The following is a 7,014-nucleotide window of genomic DNA, read 5'->3' on the forward strand; positions in this document are numbered from 1 at the left end:
ATCTCATTCCAGTGATTCTTACTCAATCCAAAAGATGCTGTGTTGTCGCAGGAACAGGCCCCTACAGATTTCCACAGCACAGTGCACTCTGCATGTTTGACATGGAAAGCCAGATGACCTTTCGCAATCCAAAACTTGCAGGGCTTGAACTGCACCGGCCCGATCCATCAACACAAAGAAGCTGCAAAGTCACCGCACTCTGAATGAAATTGACATGAGAGATGGGGGTGACAAATGTTTGGATGCTGACAGAACAAAAGTGTGACAGTCTACCCCTCCCCCCTGTTTTGAAGAGGGTTATTTGAGGGATGTATATCATTTTTGAATTGGAGCAGGAGAAAATGGGAATCTGCTGTTCTGGAAGCTGAGCCATGTGAACCCTGCCAGAGCCCTGATAGACCAAAGCTGCAGATGCTGCTATAGTTCAGTCAAGACTTGCAAAAAGATGAGCGGCATAAAGAATGCTTTTAATTAGAGGAAGGACAGAAGGAATGGAAGAATGAGAGAGAGACAGAAAGAGAGAAGGAATGGAAGAATGAGAGAAAGAAAGAAAGACAGAAGGAATGGAAGAATGAGAGAAAGAAAGAAAGAGACAGAGAGAGAGAGAGATCGAATAAACCACGTTGACATCAGCATATATGATCACATCAGGTCAAAACAGGCCTTTGTCAGCAGGCCAGGAAGAGCGCTTTAGCGTTCTTTAAAGAGCCTAACAAGAGGAATATGAGCAGAATGAATCCGCTTGGCTGGAGCCAAACCCTGCCTCTGACAGACTCTCTTTCCCCCTCAAGGGCTCCACAAAGACATGGGCGCTCTCCAACCACAGTACGGGGAGAGTGGGACATCCCATCAAAACTCACAATTCTTCCCTTTATGAACAGAGCGCGTGGTGGTGGCGGCGACTGATCACCCACATTCCCCCATCTTCTCCCGGCGGGGATGTTCACTGTCGAGAAAGAGAGAGAGACAGAGAGAGAGAGAGAGAGAGAGGGAGAGAGAGAGACAGAGAGAGAGAGAGAGAGAGAGAGACAGACAGACAGAGAGAGAGAGAGAGACAAAGTCCCTTTCACAGAGAACAGCCTTGTGCACCATGTAAGTCATGACATCACCGTTTCTAGAGAATGACAGCCACCTCTCTCATGTGGATGAGTGGTTGTGTAGTGTGTGTGTGTGTGTGTGTGTGTGTGTGTGTGTGTGTGTGTGTGTATGTGATTTTGACGATGAGTCAAATGATGTTTTATTCCTGAGAATTGCTGTGCAGCCACATCCATGGAAAGTGAGCCCTTGAATGTAGTCCAAATGTTTGAGACATAAAGACGGGAAAAGGAGGACAATTGTGTGGTCGGACATGAAGGAGGGAGGGAAGGAGGGAGGGAGAGAGAGAGGGAATGGTGGGAAGAAAAAATAGCAGGCCAGATAGTTTTACAGATTTGCGTTTATCCCCTAGGTAAACAAGACCCCCCCCCCCCCCCCCCTCCATCTCTCCCTCTCCCCTCTCTTCCTCCTTCCCCCTGCTCACTAGCTCACGCTAAGCTTTCCTGAGTTCGCCTCACATTCCTGACAGGTTTTAGCAGATAGTTACCATGAGTGCAGTCCGAGCCGTGAGATGTGTGTGTGAAATTCTTATGGACTTTATGCTGTGTGCCCACATCCATTCGCAGGGTTGTGCACAGGGCTCTGTACACACACACGCACACACACACACACACAGAGAGAGAGAGAGAAAGAGAGAGAGAGAGGGTCCGGTGGACACTTTTCTTTGTCCGTGGCTCGGTGGGAAAAGTCCAAGTCCTTATCCAGGACTGGTGAGAAGCTCATGAGAAGCTCAAATTCATCTCTGTGTGAGCATGCCTCAGTGAACTCCTCACCCCTGTTGGTGCCTGGCTCAATCTGGAGTAATAACAGGGCCAGTAATGATCACGAACAGGACAGTAAGTCCAAAGCCATGATTCCTTGATAGAGCGAGTACATTGCTCTGATTTTACGGGGTTTTTTTTTTTATCCGTCCCGAGAAATTATCATGTTAAACATATGCATAAAAATATGAATTATGAACCATTTTGAGCCGCGAGGAAGCCAAAGGAAACCTCCTCCATGTAGAATAATAAAGAACTGCCATTACGAAGAGACAGTTTCTTGGTTTTCATTCCAGTTTTCAGATGAAGTCCAAGATTCTGGGTCTGTGCGTGCTTCTGAGTGTATCCAACGTTTACTGAAAGAAACCCTGAAAAAAAAAACCAGGCAATTAGTTGTGGTGTCTCTAGCTTTTCCACAAACTGCAGCAATTATCAGACCAACAAGACATTTGGGGGGAAAACATTCAGTGTTTTTCATGATGCCATTGGTTGTTCCTCTACTATAACATTTATCATGCTACTGTTGTCTCCTCGACAATATTGCAGGCCTAAAAATGAAGAAGTTTACCATGGCCTTCATGGCCCTGGAGTTGAAAGTCTGAGTGAGATATTTTGACACATATTTTTTTCTAGAGGCAAATTAAAATATAAAACATTCATTCAAACGAGGTTACTGCGATGCAATGTTCACTCAATCATCACGTACAAACTTGAAATCAAGCCTGACAGGGAAATAAATCGATTTTTATACTTTGGCTGAATGGATATAAAGCTACAGTGAGGCAATAGAGAAATACATTAATCATACTGGGCTCCATTCACTCTTTCATTATCCAGCAGTTCTGGAGCCCAGACACACCATATCAACGTTTCACTGCCTCTGTGCCTCTATCAGTACTTTTGTCAATCCCCACTAGACTTTAAGTGAGATTGGTGCAGTACGGTGCGGCAGCTACAATTTTGGAAGTGGTTCTGACAAGTCACTCAGAGTGATGTATGTTTAGAGTGACACAAATGGATTTTTTTTTTGGTTAATGTTGTACCAGTCTGTGCTTTACAAATTTATCAGTAGCGAATCATTTATTCATGCATTAAGTGTACGTGTGGAGTTTGCAATGTGGAGCGCTTTTATAACATTCTACTAAAGCCGACCATACCAGCTGCAGCAATGACAGACGTTCGGAAATATTGAACACTGTTACATTAATGTTTTATTCACGGTCATTCTGGCTTTTGACCAAAGTTAGTTATGGTTCAATGTTATGGTTCATTGTTACAAATGTGGAGAGATATTCTGACTGCCAACTCAGTGGACTTCATTAATCCATGGAGATACGTTGGGAATCCCCCTTACAGATTTGGGAGTGAAAGTCAGAGATGGAGGACTTGTGGTCTGGCCTGGAGAGAGGCTGCTTCCTCCGTTCTTTTATTCTTTCTGCATGCAGAACAAGCCAGAACAGGACTGCAGTCAGCCTGATGCTTGGAAGTATGCACCTGAAGTTTGAGAGTGATAAGCTTACTGACTCTTGCAGCTTGCCAGAGCTTAGATTTATTCACTATTTACCCTCTCTCTCTTTCTCGCTCCCTCTCTCTCTCTCTCTCTCTCTCTCTCTAAAACCATCTCAAGTAATCAACATTTCAAAGAACTTGTTTTCAGGAGATGGAAGTGAGATAATCATCTTGTGTAATACTTCACTCGTTTTCGCAGTGAAAATGTGCCTTTTGCCTTTGATGTCACTGGTATGCTGACTTAATGTCTTTGTTTGCGCAATACTGTATGTTGCAAGGTTAACATGCTTTTAGAAAAGGAGAAATCCTGAAATGAACAGTAAGGTAAAACAAGTATCAATGACTGTATCATTTAGTTGCAGATATGCACACAACTAAATCAACCAGTGAAGTGAATAATGTGCATTGTGCATAAGTATATTCCAACTCCAGGGTGTCATTACTTGAGTGGAGGGAAATACAAACTCATTGTAAAGGTGGTCTAAATTGGTGCAATTGACATGCTCACACAGGCCCTGAAGTAATCTGACGGCTAAGCGTCCAACAACCCACACATTGGAGAGCCGTTGAAGTCATAGGGTGTTTCTGGAGCTCTTCCAACAGGAAATTGAATCGTGCTTGCCTTGGACCAAAGCCAATGAGTTGTCAGTGAAAATGGGCTAATCTGTCAAAAATAACTATCATAACATCCCAGAAAGAGAGCCTTAAACCTCACATACATCACACGCGCACTCATGCCAAACACATGTCACAGTCCAAACGGGGGCACTCCCAGGAAACACACACCTGGCCCGGCTCAGGGCCGCATCGCAGCCGGATCCCCGGCAAAAGTGGCGATGTGGGAGAGCCCTCCACAATGGGAGCGATGTATCCCAGAGCTGCCTCTCTGACTCCTGGTGATATGAAACAGATGAAAGAGAGACTGTTGCGCAATCACTCCCATTACTGCATGTGTCAGGACACAGACAGATGGTTATATATGGCCCTGTCTTAAAGCCTCACCTGCTGATATAAATCTGCTCGTTGTCCAACACTGTCCAGATCTTTCCGGAAGCAGCCGAGTGTGGAGTGAGCGGACCAAGCTGTGGAGTGCGGCGATATCTCAATGCCATGTTCTGTCTCCCTCACAGTATATATCACTTCTGTCTCTCACCCGTCTAACCCATAAATGCAAACATAACCATATCTATTCCAGCACAAGCGAATGATGACTGGCAGAAACAGTGAGTTGCTGTCTGTTTTTAAGTCGTGCTGTCTGTCTTTTTTTGATCAGATGCCGCACTGTGTTTGTCTACTCACACACGGCCTGACTGGACAGAACAGGATCAAGCTGAGTTCTTTCCCACCGACAAGGCACGCCACTGACTCCTCTGCCTCACTGATGACACATAAAAGAACTGAGGGGAACTTTGAATGCTTCCGGTACTAAAAGAACACGTTCACGGAAAGAAGTGGTTGTCAGGCCCAGGGCAGTTTAACCCTCATGTTGTCCTCAAATCTTACCGACGTTCGTTGTCCTTGGGATCAATTTGACCCCAGCTAAAAAAACTCTCAAAAAATGATTAAAATTATTTTTTTTACCCAGTTTTTTTGTGGTAGGTACTTAACAAGAGTGTAATAACCACCATCAAAAGCCCTACAAAACAATCCCACCCCCCCACACCCCTTTATGAACCCTGGAACCCTGGCTGGCAATATGGCCAATCCAGTGTCAACAGCCCAAAGGCTGACTTTTTGGACTTTTTCAGACCTGCCAAAATAACTTATATGTAATATGTACTTGTATATGCAATAATGATAATAACTACATGTTCTCATACTATTACAATAATAATATCCATAATGTGTCAAATATTCATTTTCCTCATGTTTCATAAAAATGAGGTCAAATTGACCCCAATACCACCAACGTAACTATTTTTTTTACAGGACATTGGAAACATATTTTTGTGCAAATTTCATGTTTACTCTGTTGTACCCTTCAAATGAGGAAAAGTCATGAAACTTGAAGCAAAACAAAAAAAGTGAACCATATATTTTATGATGTTAAACATTGCTTGGGGTCAAATTGACCCCAAGGACAAGATGAGGGTTAAGACTCCTTCATGTCTCTGCTGGGATTCATGACTATTCTTATAGATAGATTTATAAATAGCATTCCCAATAGGGTGGGAAGACAGCAGTTACAAACAGAAGTTAAGTTATTAGTAAACTCATCAACGGTAAAGCGTGTTTAATATATATGTTTATCCAAAATAAAAAAAGAAGGTCCACACACTTTCTCAAATAAATCAAAGTAAACAGAGAGCAAGTGTGTAGAGATTCTTTTTTATTTTGGATCTCCCTGGCTCCTGCACCTTAATTTGTGTGCACATTCCCAATATGTGTTTATGCCATAATTGTTTTGATGATCAAGCAATGTAAAAAATCAGAAGATAATGTGCCTCACTGCGCTGAGGTCATGCCCAGTTTGATGGACAGGTGGGAGGGCTTATCAGGGAGGTGTCAATTATCATAATTACGGATGGAGGACGGCAAAGCTAATTAACATCTAGGATCAAACCTGTTAAATAACCTCTGCAAACAATCAACTCCACCAGGACCAAACACACTGGCTACTCATCACTCTCTCTTTCCCACTCTCTCTCTCTCTCCCTCTATCGCTCTGTCTCTCTCTCTCTCCCTCTCTGTTCTCTGTCTGTCTCCTTCACCCCCCTCTTTTTCCATGTCCCTCACAGTGCCCTTTTCTGTCTCTCTCTCAAAAGACTCTCTTTCGCTCTTCTTCTTCACTGTCTTTTCTTCCCCTTGGTTGGCTCTTCTTTCTTTCTTCCTTCTCTCTCTCTCTTTCTCTCTCCCCTCCTCTGCTCTCTCTCTCTCTCTCTCTCTCTCCCCTCCTCTGCTCTTGTGAAGTTTGCATTCCTCACCTTCTCAGCAGACGGCACACAAAAGAGTGGAGAGCGCCGCCACTGACCCGACGCAAACATTCCGCTGCCCCTGGGCCCTGGGTCACGTGCTCCTCCGTTTGTCCTTCCAGAACCTTCCAGGCCCACCGATGCTCCACGGAATCCCCTCTTGTGTCAGTCCACGGGGACTTTTAATATGTCCGAGCAGCACGATTCCATCCCCGCCTCGGCCATTTAAAGTGCCAAGCGTATTTTTTTTATCGCTATTATCATTTGCCCTGCAGGCACGCATTGATGCCCTGCTACAAATCACTTTTGTGACAAGTGGCATGAGAAAGTGGTATAGTGGTTTTATGTGGCACCATCAAGAAATTTGCATCAATTAATTTCCTGTCCTTATCCCAGGGGTATATCTTGTTCTGTGTTTATTGATTGTCATGGGTGGTTATGATGTCATTTTTATTATCATAGTAATATGTGATGCCTCGGTCGTTGGAGAGTAAAAAAATGATTGCATAAATCGTAAAATCTCTGCAGAGTTTTGGGATGAATAATGGGTGAACTTGTTAACAGTGGCGGCACAAAACTGAGCTTTGTTGAATGCCCTACATATTCAAATGTCAGAAGAGATAAGTGCATTCTGAATCTCTGCAGGCAGGGGCCTGCAAGGTGACACCTGGGGTGTGTGTGTGTGTGTGTGTGTGTGTGTGTGTGTGTGTGTGTGTGTGTGTGTGTGTGTGTGTGTG

This window comes from Sardina pilchardus, chromosome 3 (assembly GCF_963854185.1).
Source record: "Sardina pilchardus chromosome 3, fSarPil1.1, whole genome shotgun sequence".
NCBI lineage: Eukaryota > Metazoa > Chordata > Actinopteri > Clupeiformes > Clupeidae > Sardina > Sardina pilchardus.